This window comes from Chiloscyllium plagiosum, chromosome 32 (genome assembly GCF_004010195.1).
Source record: "Chiloscyllium plagiosum isolate BGI_BamShark_2017 chromosome 32, ASM401019v2, whole genome shotgun sequence".
NCBI lineage: Eukaryota > Metazoa > Chordata > Chondrichthyes > Orectolobiformes > Hemiscylliidae > Chiloscyllium > Chiloscyllium plagiosum.
Genome location: NC_057741.1, coordinates 18,696,184 through 18,714,571, shown reverse-complemented (window position 1 = coordinate 18,714,571; position 18,388 = coordinate 18,696,184). Strand labels below are relative to the sequence as shown.

At 42.8% G+C, this 18,388-nt stretch overlaps 1 protein-coding gene across 7 annotated transcripts in view; it reads right to left on the bottom strand.

The window, feature by feature from the left end:
* LOC122539382 (interleukin-15-like) overlaps positions 1 to 18,388 on the bottom strand; it is a 210,967-nt gene that overhangs the window by 80,814 nt on the left and 111,765 nt on the right. For 2 of the 7 annotated variants that reach the window (XR_006309060.1, XM_043674163.1), the window contains one exon: positions 4,507 to 4,731. The exons of 3 other annotated variants lie outside the window; for them this stretch is intronic. The gene's annotated coding sequence lies outside the window, so the exon portion shown is untranslated. Of the gene's footprint in view, positions 1 to 4,506; positions 4,732 to 15,204; positions 15,718 to 16,960; positions 16,980 to 18,388 lie in introns of those variants that run through there. 2 more of the 7 variants (XM_043674165.1, XM_043674167.1) reach the window with 2 other exon arrangements.

The following is an 18,388-nucleotide window of genomic DNA, read 5'->3' as shown; positions in this document are numbered from 1 at the left end:
GTCTGCTCAGACTCCACGCACAAGTTCCCTATGCTATCCCTGATTGGCCTTGTCTTCTCTCTGATCATTCTCTTATTCCTCACATATGGGTAAAATGCCTTTGAGTTCTCCCTAATCCTTCTTGCCAAGCCTTTTTTGTGCCCCTCCTGGCTCTCCTCAGTCCATTTTTGAGGTCCTTCCTAGCAAGCCTGTAATCCTCTAGAGCCGTGCTAGATCCTTGCTTCCTCCACCTTACGTAAGCTGCTTTCTTCCTTTTGATGAGAAGCTCCTCTGTTCTTGTCATCCAACACTATTTAATGTTACCCCTTTTTGCCAATCTCAGAAGAACAAATTTAAGCATCACTCACAACAACTGCTCCTTAAATTGTCTCCACATGTCTGTTGTATCCTTCCTGTGGAACAATTGCTCCCAATCGGTGTTTCCCAACTCCTGTCTGATTGCATCATAATTTCCTTTTACCCAATTAAATATTTTTCCATGGTAACTGCTCCTTTCCCTCTCCATGGCTATGGTAAATGTGAGGTAATTGTGGTCACTGTCACCAATGTGTTCTCTCACCGTGCGATCTGACACCTGTCCTGACTCATTGCTGAGCATCAAATCCAAAATGGCCTCTTCCCTCGTCAGTCTGTCTACATACTGAGTAAGGAAACCCTGCTGAACACACCTGACAAAAACGGTTCCATCCAAATCATCTGCACTAAGGAGGTTCAGTCAATATTGGGAAAGTTGAAGTCACCCATTTGTCCGGATCAAACCCCATTTGTCATTTCTCTGCCTAAATCTGCAATTTATCTGTATCCCACTATATCCTTTGACAATCCTCCTCACTATCTACAACACTGCCAATTTTGGTGTTAACCACAAACTTACTAATTAGATCACCTACATTTTCCTCCTGATCGTTTATATCTATATATATTACAAACAACAAAGGTCCCAGCACTGATTCCTATGGAACACTACTAGTTACTGATCTCCGTTCTGTAAAACACTCTTCCACTGCTACTCTCAATCTTCTCTGACCAAGCCAGGATTTTTATCCATCTTGTTAGGTCACCCAGATCCTTCTGTACCAGCCTGTCATGAGGTATCTAATCAAATGCCTTACTAAAGTCCATGTAGATGATATCTACTACCCTTCCCTCATCAATCATTCTTGTCACTTTCTCAAAAAGCTCAATCAACTTGGTGAGATATGATCTTCCCTGCACAAACCCATACTGCCTATCTCTAACAAGTCCATTTGCTTCCAAATGTGAATAAATCCTGTCTTTCATTATCTTCTCCAGTAGCTTCCCCACCACTGACTTCAGATTCACTGGCTTCATTGTTTTCTATAATCAGTTTCATCTGTGTTTTCTCCATTAACTGCCTACTTAATCACAACAATATTTCACTGGAAACTACATCCATGCTAATAAAATAATTAATTTCAGATATTTTACAAAGATTACCTCTCTTCTGAAAGATTTTAGTTTGTTATCTCAATTTTAAAACTTGTGGAACTCTTAAATTCCTTAATTTTGTCCAAATCCTTATTACTCAGAGAGTCTAGATTGCAGTTTAGCTAGTCTATTCCACATACTGTAGACATACATCCACTGTCTAATACTGCATAATTAAAATGCTCTGCTGTTTGGGATAATTCATGGGATAATAATACTTTATTGATTTATAGATGTCACATCTACCAACATGCAGTGAGAAGTTTTGTTTTGCATGCCAATACAGTGTTACAGCTGCAGATAAGGTGCAGAGAGAGAGAGATCAGAATTAATATGTGAGAGGTCTGTTCAAAAGTCTGATAACAGTGAGGAAGAAGCTTGTTCTTGAATCTATTCATACATGTATTCCAACTTTTATATCTTCTGCCTGTTGGAGAATGGTGAAAGAGAGTATAACCAGGGTTGGAGGGGTCTTTGATTTTGTTCATTGCTTTTCCAATGCAGCTGGAAGTATATGGTTTGCGTGATGGATTGGGCGTGCTCATGACTCTCTGTAGTTTCTTACAGTCTTGGGAAGACCAAATGCCATACCACACTGTGATGCATCCACATAGGGTGCTTTCGATAATGCATCATTAAAATTTGGTAAGAATACTTTTGGACATGCCAAATTTCTTTAGCCTCTGGAGGAAGTAGAGATGCTGTTGTGCTTTCTTAACCATTGCGTTGATGTGAAAAGACCAGGAGAGATTGTTGGTGATCATCACTCCTGGAAATTGACACGCTCAACCATCTCCACTTCAGTATCATTGATGGAGACAGGTCCATGCCCTCCACTACACTTCCTGAAGTCAATGACAGATCCTTTGTTTTTCTGTTGTTGATGGAGAGCTTGTTATCGTTATACCATGCTGCAAAGAACTCAATCTTTTCCGGGTATTCTGTCTCATCATTGTTTCAGATCCGACCAACAACAGTGGAGTTGTCAGCAAACTTGTAAATGGAGTTGGGTCAAAATTTGGCTACATAGTTGTGAGTTTACAAAGCCTACAGTAGGGGGCAGACTAAGCAGCCTTGTAGGCAACGGTATTGAGGATTATGGTGGGGTATGTGTTATCCCCCGTCATTGCTGTTGTGGTCTATGGGTCAGGAAGGCAAGGATCCAGTTACAGAGCGGGGAGCCAAGACCTATGTCTTAGAATTTAGAGATGAGTTTTTTTTGGAATTATGGTGTTGTAGGCAGAGCTGTAGTCAATAAGTAGAAGGCTGACTTAGGTATCTTTGTTATTCAGCTATTTCAGGGATGTTGTAGGGCCAGGGGGATGGTGTCTGCTGTGGACCTGTTGTGTTGGGAGGTTAATTGCAAAATATCAGGCAATTCGGTGGGCTGGACTTGACATGAGCCATGACTAACCTCTCAAAGCACTTCACAGTCATGGAGGTCAGGTGCACTGGGCATTAGTCATTGAGGCACACTGCATGATTTTTCTTTGGCACTAGAATAATGGTGGTCTTCTTGAAGCAGGTAGGGTGTTCAGATCATAGTAAGGAGAGGTTAAAGATATCTGCGATTACTCCCACCAATTGGTCTACACAGGATCTGAGTGCTTGGCTGGGGACTCCATCCGGGCCAATCACTTTCCATGGGTTCATCACATGAAGACCGATCCAATGTCTACAGCAGTGACCATAGGTGCAAGTGTATCTGAGGGTAGGTGACATTGTTTCAGTGAGATTCTGTTCAAAGAAAGCATAGAATGAATTGAGCTTGTCGGATTGGGATGTACTGTTGCCCATGATTTCTACTCAACTTCTCTTTGTAGCCCATTAGTCGTGTAAGCTTTGTCACAAACAACCAATGTCCGTGTCATTGGTCTGGGTCTGAAGCTTAGTTTGGTATTGCCGCTTGGTGTCTTTGATGGCCTTATAAAGTTCGTACATGGATTTCCTGTATAAGGTAGGTTTGCCCCACGTGTACAGAGCAGACCTGGACTTCAGTAGTGAGTGGATCTCCTGGTTCATCCATGCTTTCTGGTTGGGGAGTATTCAGATGGCATGCAGTCTTCTACGCACTTACTAATGAAGTCTCTAACAGTTGTATAAGTTGGTTGCTGAGTTCTTGAATATGGACCAGTCCACTGACTGTAAGCAGTCCAATTGAAGCTTTTTTGTTGGCTCATTGCAACATTGCATTACTTTCTATACTGGGTTCTCATGTTTCAATTTCTGGGAGGAGGAGCACAACATTGTGATTTTACAAAATGCGGATGGGGGCTGGAGCAGTAAGTATCTTTGATGGTTGTATTGCAATGGTGAAGGACATTTGGGCCTCTGGTTGGACAGGAAATGTGTTGGTGGTATTTTGGCAGTAAGTTCTTGAGGTTGGTCTGGTTGAAGTCACCGGCTACGATGGACTAGGCCTTGGGGCGTTCTGTCTCAAGACTGTTTGCAGTGTTGTACACTTCGTCAGGTGTACTTTTCACTTCTGCATGGAATGGGATGTAAACTATTATCAGGGTGGATAGAGGTAAACTTATTCAGCAGGTAGTAGGGATGGCACTTTACTGTAAGGTATCCTAGGTCCAGGGAGCAGTAACTCGCTAGGATCACCACATCTGAGCACCAGGGTGTTGATCAGGAGGCAGACCCCACTGCCCCTTACATTGCCCAAGGACGCTGAGGGGTCCTTTCAGTGAACTGAGAAGCCCTAAGGTTGTAAGGCACAGTCAGGTGTAGCAGGAGTGAGCCATGTCTCTGTAGGACAAAGCACAGAGCATTCTCTCAACTCTTTTTGAGTCCAGCTTTAAGTTCATCCATTTTGTTCTCAATGGCTTGGATGCTTACCAGGACTATACTGTGGGGACTCGAAATCCCGAAGTTCTAGTCTCACCTGAAGTCCAGCCACATTTCCTGGTTGGTGGCTGCTCTTAGTCAATCCTGGGTGTCTATGAAGGAAATCTGCTGCTCTGAGAGGTAAGTGTGTGTTCCCAATGGGGTCCTGTGCACAAATCACGGTCTTGAGAGTTCCAAGGTGTCATCAAGATAAGTAGATGTCCAATGGGGTCCTGGGCACTCGTCTCATTCATGAGCACTCCAGGGCGTTTTGCAGTCAGTCTGGTAGGGCCTCCAATGTCAGGTCACCGTGTTGTTGGGTCGTCTCCCCACGCTGGTTGGGTTTCCACAAGAAGGCCGGGTTTGTGGGAAGCCAGAAGGCCCTTAGTATGCCTGAGCTTGCAGTTCCAGCATCAGTAGTCGAGCCTCATCAGTGGTAGAATCTTTAAACTTGAAAGTAGATTTAAGAGAACATTTTTAGTAATTCTTATAGACAAGGAATTGATGTTTCTCTTACTCTAAATCCTAAATTCTCTTTGCTTCTTCAAATTATCAATAGCAATTCTGCCCTCATTTATCTCAGTCATATTTCTCTTTTTATACTGCCCCCTGTGATCCATATCTAGACGGTTTCACCAATTTAACATTGTGCCCTCCATTGAGTCATATTGTAATGATGCTGCTCTTTTGACAGGGTTATTCTGTCCTTGTGTTTTTTTCAAGAGGGGTAGTAAATGCAGAGGTTCCGATATGTCTGGTTTGTATGGGCTTTAGGGCCAATTTGATTATAGCTAATAGATATTGCCTCAGGTAAAAGGCTTCCACTTTTTGAAAAAAAAACTTGTACCATGAAACAGAGAGTGGCTAGTTTTTCCAGCTCAGCTTTTCTCTGGTTTGTTTTTCTTTTTAGCAAGCTGTTTTGTTTGTAGCTGCTTGTCATGTTTAACCGGAAACACAGAGAAGCTGTTGGACCCAAAGAGACAGCTCTAAGCTGATCCTTTCTCTCTCTGACATCTCTCCTGTAAGAAACTGTGTTTGATTTTACGTTTTTTGCCAAGGGGTTGTTTGTGGAGATGTTTCCAAGTATTTGGAACAGCGTCATTAAGTTGCGGTAGTGTTTACCGAGGTTTTCAATTACCGAGGTTATTCTATATTCTGTTCTCTTTTGTTCGTGTATAAATAAATTGTTTTGTTTAAAAGCAAGTGGTTAGGCCAGCTGCATCACTTTTGGTTCATACACTTTGCCTGCTTAAAACAACTAGAAAAGTTAGGTCTGGGCTACCTTCTTGAACTGTTTTGAGGGGGTCTGGCCTGGCCCATAACCATATCAGCAATCATTTCCTTTGTGCTCCTCATTCTGCTGGAAAGGAATGTTATCCTAAGGATTTTTTTTAGAGTTTCTGACATTTGTTCCAGTGCTGTATGTTTATCTGCAAATTTAACTCCTGTCAAAACTAAACTCTCTCCATATTTGATACTTTGGTAGTCTGATAGTTTAAATGCCAGCACAGATTAGGGAATTTCCAAATGAAATTTCATCAGCCTTTCTAAATATGTTAAAATCTGACCATGCCTCAGAACAGTTGATAAATCGTATTTTTGATAAATTTTGTCCGTTAAAGTTAACAATCTGTCCAAACCATCATCTGTCTTCATATCATCAGGATCTTTGTCCAGCAGAAACGTCATGTCAAATTTGGGTACACTGAGTCTGTAAAATATGTGCAATCCTGTTAATAATAATTCTTCCAAGTTTTTTTCCTATTGTAGACAGGGGTAATACAACTTTGTGATTGTCACAGATGAACTTACCTCCCTTCCAATGTATCGATGAGTTATAGAAGCAACCTCATAACCTTGGGTCAAAATCAAAGGTTCAAGGTTAAGCAGAGAAGGCTGGTGAGTTTTTTAAAACCATATGAACTTTTAAAATATGTATTCATCTTGTGTGATGTGCAAGTTGCTGGTTGACCAGCGTTTATTGACTGTTCCTAGTTGCCCTTGAGAAGGTGGTAGTGAGTTGCTGCCTTGAACCGCTGTAGTCCATCTGCTGTGGGTTGATCCACAATGCCATTAGAGAGGGAAATCCAGGATTTTGACCCAGTAACAGTGAAGGAATGGCAATATATTTCCAAGTCAGGATGGTGAGTGCTTTCAAGGGGAACTTCAAGCCGCACTTGTCCTTCTAGATGGAAGTGCCCGTGGCTTTAGAAGGTGCTGTCCAAGGATCCTTGGCAAATTTCAGCAGTGCTTCTTATAGATAGTACACACTGCTGCTACTGAGCATTGGTGTTGGAGGGAGTGGATGCTTGTGGATGTAGTGCTAATTGAGCGGGCTGCTTTGTCCTGGATGGTGTCAAGCTTCTTGAGTGTTATTGGGGCTGCACTCAACCAAGCAAGTGGGGAGTATTCCAACACACGCCTGACTTGTGCCTTGTAGATGGTAGACAGGCTTTGAGGAATCAGGAAGTGAGTTACTCATCGCAGTATTCCTAGCCTCTGACCTGTTCTTGCAACCACTGCATTTATGTAGTGAGGCCAGGTGAGTTTCTGGTCAATGATAACCTTTAGGATGTTGACAGTGGGAGATTCAGTGATGGTAATACCATTGAATGCCAAGGGGCAGTGGTTAGATTGTCTCTTATTCATGATGGTCATAACCTGGCATTTATATGGCATGGATATAACTTGCCACTTGTCAGCCCAAGCCTGAATATTGTCCAGATCTTGTTGCATTTGGAATATGGACTGCTTCAGTATCTGAGGAGTTGCGAATGGTGCTGAACATTGTGCAATCATGGGCAAACATCCCCACTTCTGACCTTATGATGGAGGGACTCCGTTCATTGATAAAGCAGCTCAAGATGGTTGGGCCGAGGACACTATCCTGAATAACACCTGCAGAGATGATTTAGAGCTGAGATGACTGACCTCCAACGACCATTGTCCTTTGTGTCAGGTATGACTCCAACAACCAGAGAGTTTGCTACCAATACCCATCGATTCCAATTTTGCTTGGTCTCCTTGGTGCCACACTTGTTCGAATGCAGCCTTGATGTCAAGAGCTGTCATTCTCACCTTACCTCTGGACATCAGCTTCTTTATCCATGTTTAGACCAAAGCTGTAATGAGGTCCGGAGGTGAGTGGCTCTGGAGGAACCCAAACTGGGTGTCACTGAGCAGGTTCTGCTTGACAGCAATGTTGATGATACCTTCTATCACTTTACTAATGATTGAGAGTAGACTGATGGGCTGGTAATTGGCCGGGTTGGATTTGTCCAGCTTTTTTATGTACTGGATATACCTGGGAAATTTTCTACATTGTCGGGTAAATACCAGTATTGTAACTGTCCTAGAATAGCTTAGCTACAGGAGCAGCATTTTCTGGTAGAGAATTATTGCTGGAATGTTGTCAGGGCCTGTAGCCTTTGCGTATCCAGTGTCTCCAACCATTCCTTGATATCAATGGAGTGAATCGAATTGACTGAAGACTGGTATCTGTAATGCTGGCGACCATTGGAGGAGGCTGAGATGGATCATCCACTCTGCACTTCTGGCTGAAGATTGCTGTGAAAGATATTTGTGGAGAATCTGCCTCTGAGTAGTTTAATCATCCACCACCATTTGTCGCAGGACTGCAGAACTTAGATCTGATCCACTGGCTGTTGAATCGCTTAGCTCTACCACTTGTTGCATGTGCTGTTTAGAGACAAAAAAACTGCAGATGCTGGAATCCAAAGGAGACAGGCAGGAAGCTGGAAGAACATCGTAGACCAGGCAGCATCAGGAGGTGGAGAAGTCCTGAAGAAGGTTGCCCTCCTACACTGTCTATTAAACCAGGGTTGATTCCTTGGCTTGATGGTAATGGTTGAGTGGGAAATGTGCCAGGCTAAGAGGTTATAAATTGTGTTGGAGTATAATTCTGCTACTATTAATGGCCCACAGCACCTCATGGATGGCCAGACTTGAGTTGTTAGATCTGATCAAAGTCAGTCCCATTTAGCATGGGGATAGTACCACACAGCACGATGGACATTATTCTCAATGTGAAGGCGGGATTTCATTTTGACAAGGACTGTGTGGTGGTCATTCTTTTTGATACTGTCATGGACAGATGCATCTGCAGCTGGCAGATTGCTAAAGATGAGGTCAGCCTGGAGATAGTTAAAACTCACACAACACCAGGTTATCATCCAACAGGCTTATTTGAAAGTAACCTGAAGGAGCAGTGCTCTGAAAGCTAGTACTTCCAAATAAACCTATTGGGCGAGAACCTAGTGTTGTGTGATTTTTTAACTTTGTCCACCCCAGTCCAACATTGGCATATCCACACAACTTGGAGGTAGTGTGGACTGCAGTTGCTGGAAAGTCAGAATCAATAAAATGTGGTGTTGGATAAAACACAGTAGGTCAAGCAGCATCAGAGGAGCAGGGGAGTCAATATTTCAGGTTAGAACCTTTCATCAGCATTGGGGAGGGGGAAAGAGGCTGAGAAATAAGTAGAGGGAGGGGTCTGGGGCTGGAGGAGAGGTAGGTGAGATGACGATAGGTGGATGCAGGTAAGAGGGGACTATGAATGGTCAGTGGGAAGGTTGGAGTGGATAGGTGAGAAGGAAGATGGACAGATTAGGTCAGGTCAAGGGGGCTGGGCAAAGAGGGGATGGCTGGACCTGGGATGAGGTAGGGGGTGGGGAGATTTGGAAGCTGGTGAATTCTATGTTAAGGCCGTATGGTTGTAAGCTCACGAGGTGGAAGGGGAGGCCTTATGTGGCCTTATTTTGACCATGGAGGAGGCCCAGGATGACATATCATTGGGGGAGTGGGAGTGGGCATTGAAATGGCTGGCAACAGGAAGGTTGGGTTGATTGGAGCATACAGACCATAGATGTTTCCTGCTTGTTGGTTCCATTATCAACTGCCGCAGACCCACTCCAGCAGCTATGTCCTTTAGGATCCAATCAACTCGATCTGTAGTACTGCTGCCAAGTCAGTCTTGATGAAGGACATTGAAGTCCCCCACCCAGAGTACATTTTCTGCCCTTGCCATCCTCAGTGCTTCCTCTAAGTGTTGTTCAACATGAAGGAGTACTGATTCATCAGCTGAGGAATGGCAGTATGTGGTAATCAGCAAGAGGTTTCTTGGTTCTTGTTTAACCTGAAGTCACAAGACTTCTTGGGGGTCCGGAGTCAATGTTGAGGACTCCCAGAGCAACTCCCCCCAACAGTATACCACTGTGGCACCACCTATGCTGGGTCTATCCTGCCGGTAGGGCAGGACATATCCAAGGATGGTGATGGTGATGTCTGGGATATTGTTAGGTATGATTCTGAGAATGAGAGTTCCACTGTTTTGAATAATTTTAGTGGTATGCCAGCAGATCCAGGAGACATACCTCAGCAATTTACTTAAAGGAATGTGTTGACTTCAGCTTGAGACTGATCGAGGGCCTCATTCAGAATGTGATGCTATGGAAGTGACTCAAAAGCTTCATTGCCATACTGTGATCTCTTGTACCAGGGATTGTTAAAGTGCTCCAGCAAATGAGAGAGAAATCTCATGCCTGTTTTTTCACAGCTGATTGCCATCTGCCCAGAGAACATGTATTATCTAGTTGGTTTTGGGGAGCATAATCAAGTTGGACAGCTTCATGGACACCATTTAGGTCATACATTTTCAACAACTTCCTGAGATTCTGCTGTCTTATCACATGCTCAGCTGTTTATTTCTCTGAGTTTGGCCTGCATCATGTGCTTTGGTAGATGGTTTCTAGCTTTACTTGCTGGCAATCTTTTCTTAGATATGTAAAACCAGTGTGCATTGTGTACATCATCGAGCAGCTTGGCTATAACTCAATTATTTTTGAACAATCTTGATGTTTCTGCTTCACAAGGAGCTCAGATACAGTGTTGTGTGTGACAAGCAACTGACTCCTTCACTGCAGATAGCATCAGGTGTCATGCATTTGTGAATGCTGACAATGATTACAGCAGCCAAAGCATTGAACTTTAAAGTAGACAAAAGGCCAAAAGATCTTAGTTAGATTATGCTAGGGCCTGGTCTGCACATGTCCTTCTACATACAAGTAGGGTGAGTGTGAGTATGGAATCAATGATGATTCCACACATCTTTGGAGGGAAAGGTTCTTTTGTACAACAGATTTTCAAAGGGGCTTACTGTCTTTCAAGGCTGGGAGATGTACAATGTGGAGTTCATATGGCCATTCTCCCTCATAGCATAATAGTTTGCTGTGTAAAATGCAGCCTCTTTCAAGTTTAACACAAATTGTAAGATGTTTGAGCACTTCAGGGCAACTTAGCGGTCTACATGCACTCTGAAACCTTGTGGGCAATCTGATTTTGGAAGTAGCTGGATCAGGATTGCTCAACATGCTGTCTATCATGAGAGACTTCAACGTGCAAAACTCAGATATCTTATGCTGACTGAAGCTTCATAGCTGCTTAACCTTACTTGTAATATTAATGGACTTCCTCATAGACTTTTGTTTTGTTTTCCTCCAGCTGTCAATAAGGGTTCACATTCTAATAGTTAGATGCTTGAAAGTGGCTTTGCCTGAAGATATCAAGTGTACAATCAGAATAATAATGAAATATTTATTCAACAATAGAAAAAGTCAAAAACTGCAAAAATAACGATCCACACATTCTTTTCACTAAGCAAGGGCTACATGCCATATAACCAAAAGAGTGGAGAAGGACATGGGATGTATACAATGTGGGGAAATAGATGGCGATATCTTGAAAATTGTCCATATTACAGAGGCAGTGGTGCTGGATGTCTTGAAATGCATAAAAGTGGATAAATCCCCAGGGCCTGATCAGGTGTAGCCTAGAATTCTGTGGGAAGCTAGGGAAGTGATTGCTGGACCTCTTGCTGAGATATTTGTGTCATCGATAGTTATAGTTGAGGTGTCGGAAGACTAGAGGTTGGCTAACGTGATGCCACTATTTAAGAAAAGTGGTAAAGAAAAGCCAGGGAACTACAGACCGGTGAGCCTGACATCGGTGGTAGGCAGGTTGTTGGAGAAAATCCTGAGGGACAGAATTTACACATATTTGGAAAGGCACAGACTGATAAGGGATAGTCAGAATGACTTTGTGCATGGAAGGTCATGTCTCATGAATGTGATTGAGTTTTTTGAAGACGTAACAAAGAGGATTGATGTGGGCAGAGCAGTAGACATTATCTATATAGACTTCACTAAGGCATTCATGTGAGACTGGTTAGCAAGGTTACATCTCATGGAATACAGGGAGAATTGACCATTTGGATACAGAACTGGCTCAAAGGTAGGTTGTGGTAGAGGGTTGCTTTTCAGACTGGAGGCCTGTGACCAGCGGTTTACTACAAGGATCGATGCTGGGCCCACTGCTTTTCCTCATTTATGCAAATTATTTGGATGTGAATGTGGGGGGGTATGATTAGTAAGTTTGCAGATGACACCAAAATTGGAGATGTAGTGGACAGTGAAGAATGTTACCTCAGATTACAATAGGCTCTTGATCAGATGGGCCAATGGGTTGAGGAGTGGCAGATGCAGTTTAATTAAGATAAATGTCAGGTTCTGCATTTTGGGAAAGCAAATCACAGTAGGAATTATACACTTTGTGGTAAGGTCCTATGGAGTGTTGCTGAACAAAGAGACCTTGGAGTGCAGGTTCATAGTTCCTTGAAAGTAGAATCGCAGGTAGATAGGATAGTGAAGAAGGTATTTGGTATGCTTTCCTTTATTGGTCAAAGCATTGAGTATATGAGTTGGGAGGTCTTGTTGCGGCTGTACAGGACATCGGTTAGGCTGTTTTTGGAATATTGTGAAAGATTCAGAAGAATATTCAGAAGAATGTTGTGAAATTTGAAAGGGTTCAGAAATGATTTACCAGGATGTTTCCAAGGTTGGAGGATTTGAGCTATAGGTAGAGGCTGAACAGGCTGGGGCTATTTTCCCTGGAGCATCGGAGGCTGAGGGGTGAGCTTATAGAAGTTTATAAAATCATGAGGGGCACGGATAGGGTAAATAGACAAAGTTTTTATTCCCCTGGGGTGGGGTAGTCCAGAACTAGAGAGCATAGGTTCAGGGTGAGAGGGGAAAGATATAAAAGGGACCTAAGGGGCAGCCTTTTCATGCAGATAATTGAATTGAATTTATTGTCACGTGTACCAAGGCACAGTGAAATGCTTTTTCCTGCCAGCAACACAGGCAGATCACAGTAAAGTAGCATAAATAAGTAAGTAAATAATAGATAAACAGTAGCAAAAACAAAAACACAAGTACAGATGAATGTTAAGAGTTTGTGAGTCTATTCAGTATTCTAACAACAGTAGGGTAGAAACTGTTTCAAAACAGGCTGGTGTGTGTGTGTTCAGGCTTCTGTATCTGCTCCCAGATGGTAGAAAAATATTGCCAGGATGGGATGGATCATTGAGAATGCTGGCTGCCTTTCCTTGACAGCGGACTTGGTAGACAGGGATTCTATAGATGGGAGATTGGCCTTTGGTGAACTTGGCCTGGACAATCACAATCTCTGTAACCATCTCAAATCTTAAATGGTACAGTTGCCATACCAGGTAGTGATATATCCAGACAGAATGCTCTCGATAGCGCACCTATAAAAGTTGGCAAAGGTATTCGCCGTCATGCCAAATTTCCTCAGCTACCTGAGGAAGAAGAGACATTGTTGGGCCTTTGTAGCCAGTGCATCCACATGAAGAGTCCAAGAAAGCTTATTGTGAATGACTACTCCCAGGAGCTTGACGCTCTCCACTTATTCCACCGCTGTGCTGTCAATATGTAGAGGGGCAGGAGTAACAACCCGCCAAAAGTCAATAATGAATACCTTGGTTTTGCCAGCATTGAGAGCTAGGTTGTTCTCAGTGCATCATTTTTCCAGGTCTTCCACCTTCCGTCTGTAGTCTGTTTCGTCGCCATCTGAGATTTAACCGACTATGGTGGTGTTATCAGTAGACTTATAAATGGCATTAGTCTGGTATTTGGTGACGCAGTCATGGTTATACAGTGAGTACAGTAGGGGGCTCCACTGTTGAGTGTTAGTGAGAATGAAATATTGTCCCCAATCTTCATTGATTGTGGCCTGTGTGTCAGGACACTGAGGATCCAGTTGCAGAGGGTGGTGCGTGTATGAAATGAGCTGCCAGAGGAAGTGATGGAGGCTGGTACAATTACAGCATTTAAAAGGCATCTCGATGGATATATGAACAGGAAGGATTTAGAGGGATATAGGCCAAGTGCTGGCAAATGGAACTAGATTATGCTAGGATATCTGGTCAGTATGGACAAGTTGAGCCAAAGGGTCTGTTTCCGTGCTATATATCTCTATGACTCTATTAAAGCAAGTCCCAACCCGGCTTATTCAGTGTGGATTTGGGTTTCAATAAGGTTCTTCCTGGCTTCTCATACTCATTGCTCCATAATGCTGTCTTGGGTGTTCCTCCGGTCAATGTCCTGATCTTCATCTTCATCATCAGGAGATTGACATTGATCCCCCATTTCTTCCTCAACAAGGATGTCAACTGCAGTTGTGGAGCACAGGGTGCCACAATAATGCAGCACAGCCTTTCTGGGCTGAAAAGCAAGGTCCTAATCCAGGAAATTAAACCTTATCTTAAGGAAGCTTATGGTCTGGAGTGGGCAGCATTTTATTTACATTTTATGTGATTCTGAAGGTTTCATAAAGGTGTCAGCAGCCATATTTGGAAGGGGAAGTCCTGATCTCTGAGCAGACCTTGGAAGGAGGCAGCACATAAGAATTGTGGCAGCTCTCAGAATAAAATCTCAAGACAGTGGTAATCTTAATAACCACCAGACTAGGATTAGCTATTACTTAAGAACATAGTCCAACAGGTAATGCATTTTACTAATAATGTCTTAATCCATAGAGCCATATTTTTCTGAGAATTGCAGAAAATTACAGTGAGAAGTGTAGATATAGCAATTGCAATATTTTACTCTGCTTCCTTGGAGGAGCTTCTCACTCTGGAGTCCATGTGGCACATGCTGGACATCATTGTTCTTGCTGAGCTTGATGATGACATTGTAACTGACCTGCTCTTCAACAAGTCTTCATATTTGAAGCAGTGCATCAATAACTGCAGCCAGAGTCAGATTTTCTTTCCCTTTATTCATTCATAGGATGTGGACATCACAGGCAAAGCCAGTATTTGTTACCTATCCCTAACTATCCAGAGGACAGTGAAGAGTCACATTGTTGTGGATCTGGAGTCACATGTATGTCAGATTAGGTAAGGACAGAGGTTTCCCATCCCAAAAGGACACTAGACAACCAGATGAGTTTTTCCCAACACTTGACAATGATGTTATAGTTACCATTACGCACCCAATTCCATATTTTTATTGAATTCAATTTCCACCATCTGCCATGGAGGGATTTGAACACAAACCCCCAGACATTTACTAGCTCTCTAGATTAACAGTCTAAAGATGGCCTAGTAGTAAGGGGTAAGAACCTGTGAAAGGCATCCCACCCAACAAAAACACATCCTTGCATACTTACTTCGTGTTTCAATGTGGCAACTCTTAAAAACTTTATCTTCCATTGACAGCTAAACACTGTTTCAGATATGCTAAGCCCAGGTGACAAATCTAAGTTAATAATTACATTTACAGAGTAACATTATAAGGAGGCAACTAGTGCAAACACTATCAGAAGTCACACAACACCAGTTTATACTCCAACAGGTTTATTTGAATTCACAAGATTTTGAAGCACTGCTCCTTCAGCAGATGAAGTGAAGAAAAACACAGGCACAGAATATATAGAGGTAAAAACAATGACTGCAGATGCTGGAAACGAGATCAAAAGATCATAGAAATGGTGAGTGGTTTGTCAACAGGCTGAATAACAAGTCTCTGCAGGTGATCAAAAGTGTCAGACAGTGTGATAAAATGTCACCAGCTGAATAGCAAGTGAAGGGATGGCCTATTATCCAGTTAATTGAGGCAGACAGATAATTACAAAAAATAAAAATAAAATGGTGCTGCAACCAAACTAAATGGCAGAAATAAGTCTATCCAAAGTAACAAGTAATCTAAAACTGTACAAACTAATTAAGGTAGAGAGATCATAACAAGTTACCAATTTGATAGTGTCAATACAAGACAGTAAGGAAGATTTTACAATACAGAACAGTATGGTGGGGTTACATGTAGCGCGACATGAACCCAAGATCACGGTTGAGGCCATCTACATCGGTGCAGAACTTGGCTAGCAGTTTCTGCTCAGCAATTCTATGTTGTTGTGTATCTCGAAAGCCACCTTAGAAGTTTGGAGGATGAATGCCCTTGACCACTGAAGTGTTCCTTGACTGAAGGGAATGTTTCTGTCTGGTGATTGTTGCGCGGTGTCCATTCATCTGTTGTCATAGCATCTGGGCATCCTTGCCTTGAAGGATTGAACAACAATCGCTATCATCTAAAATACTGGACAAGACCTTGGGCTTTCCTAATATCTAAAGTGCAGCTCAGGCTGCAACAAACACACACATAGCAAGAATGACTTCGGTGTGGGACTATTGTTCATGCTTGAATTCTGATTCACACCTCAACTCTAAAAGAACGATCAACCAAACCTAACACTCTCAACGAAAACTAACTTTTACATTTCAGGCTACCCAGCAGCAGACATTTATGGAATCTATACAGATACCAGACACTCAACTTCAATCAAAATGCTTTCACTAATACTCTTAACTAGACCTCAAAGCAAACACCAGAAATACAACGGACAACATAAATTTGAGAGGAGATAATGGGACACACAGACTGTGTACTGCCAGCCCTGGTGTGACTGGAGGGAGAGAGCCTTTTCAATAACAAGCTTCTGCAGAAACAGTTTCCCCACAGGCTCCAGCCCCAACAAGCAACTGGGAACCAAGAACCACAAAGACCAAACAGAGAAGATGAATCAGGAAAACACACCAACAGCATCATCACAACAATGGACACCCGAGTGGGGGGTATGCCAACCAAGCGCTGTCCGAACAAGAGTTTTTAGACACAGGCCTATTCTGAAACATTAGAAACGACAGCAAGAATCTCAGGCATTTTAAACCTGTATTTTCTCAGTGGTGAGCTGGAATTCCTGAGACCCCAAAGTTTCCAACCTAGACAGCAGGGAGGGGAAAGGCAAGTGGTGACAGTGCAGGGAATTCCAAGGGTAAAAAGCCTGATTAAAGTTTCTGTGATTAAATCTACACAAGCTTCTTATAATGTTTAACCTTTGTTTAGTTTTAATCATGCATTTAGTTAGTGTCCTCGGTATAGTTTGTGTCAATTTCACAGTTTATTACATTTGCTTTTATATCTTGTATTATACTTAACTTTTGTGGATGTAAGTTGGCTCGCTGAGCTGGAAGGTTCATTTTCAGACGTTTCATCACCATACTAGATATCATCATCAGTGAGCCTCCGGTGAAGCAATCGTTGTATAGCCCGCTTTTTATTTATGTATTTAGGTTTCCTTGGGTCGGTGATGTCATTTCCTGTCCTTTTTCCTCAGGGGATGGTAAATGGGATACAAGTCAATGTGTTTGTTGATAGAGTTCCTGCTGGAATGTCATGCTTCTAGGAATTCTCACGCGCGCCTCTGTTTGGCTTGTCCGAGGATGAATGTGTTGTCACAGACAAAGTGATGTCCTTTGTCATCTGTATGTAAGGATACTAGTGAGAGTGGGTCATGTCTTTTGTGATGTTTTGTAAAACAAGCCCAAACAAGCAGACAAAATGTGTCCAGAAACCCTAGCCACTCTCCCCTACATCAAAGACATCTCAGAAATGACTGCCATACTTCTCATACCTTTTGGTATCATGGTAGCCCATAAACCCACCAACATACTAAAACATCAGCTAATGAACTTGAAAGATCCTACACAGACAACAAGCAAAATTAATGTCATTTACAAAATACCTTGCAAGAACCTTAACAAACATTACACTGGACAAATAAGCAGAAAACTAGCCATAGAGTCATAGAGATGTACAGCATGGAAACAGATCCTTCAGTCCAACCCGTCCATGCCGACCAGACATCTCAACCCAATCTAGTCAAACCTGCCAGCACCCACCCCATATCCCTCCAAACCCTTCCTATTCATATACCCATCCAAATGCCTCTTAAATGTTGCAACTGTACCAGCCTCCACCACATCCTCTGGCAGCTCATTCCATACACGTAGAACCCTCTGCGTGAAAATGTTACCCCTTAGGTCTCTTTTATATCTTTCCCCTCTCACCCTAAACCTATGTCCTCTAGTTCTGGTCTCCCTGGCACCAGGGAAAAGACTTTGTCTATTTATCCTATCCATTTTGTAAACCTCTATAAGGTCACCCCTCAGTCTCCGAAGCTCCAGGGAAAACAGCCCCAGTCTGTTCAGCCTCTCCCTGTAGCTCAGATCCTCCAACCTTGGCAACATCCTCGTAAATCTTTTCTGAACCCTTTCAAGTTTCACAACATCTTTCCGATAGGAAGGAGACCAGCATTGCATGCAATATTCCAACAGTGGCCTAACCAATGTCCTGAACAGCTGCAACATGACCTCCCAACCCTTGTACTCAATACTCTGACCAATAAAGGAAAGCATACCAAACACCTTCTTCACTATCCTATCCACCTGCGACTCCAATTTCAAGGAGCTATGAACCTGCACTCCAAGGTCTCTTTGTTCAGCAACACTCCCTTGGACCTTACCATTAAGTGTATAATCCTGCTAAGATTTGCTTTCCCAAAATGCAGCACCTCACATTTATCTGAATTAAACTCGATCTGCCACTTCTCAGCCCATTGGCCCATCTGGTCCAAATCTGAGGTAACCCTCTTCGCTGTCCACTATACCTCCAATTTTGGTGTCATCTGCAAACTTACTAACTGTACCTCTTATGCTCATATCCAAATTATTTATGTAATGACAAAAAGTAGAGGGCCCAGCACCGATCCTTGTGGCACTCCACTGGTCACAGGCCTCCAGTCTGAAAAACAAACCCTCCACCACCACCCTCTGTCTTCTACCTTTGAGCCAGTTCTGTATCCAAATGGCTAGTTCTCCCTGTATTCCATG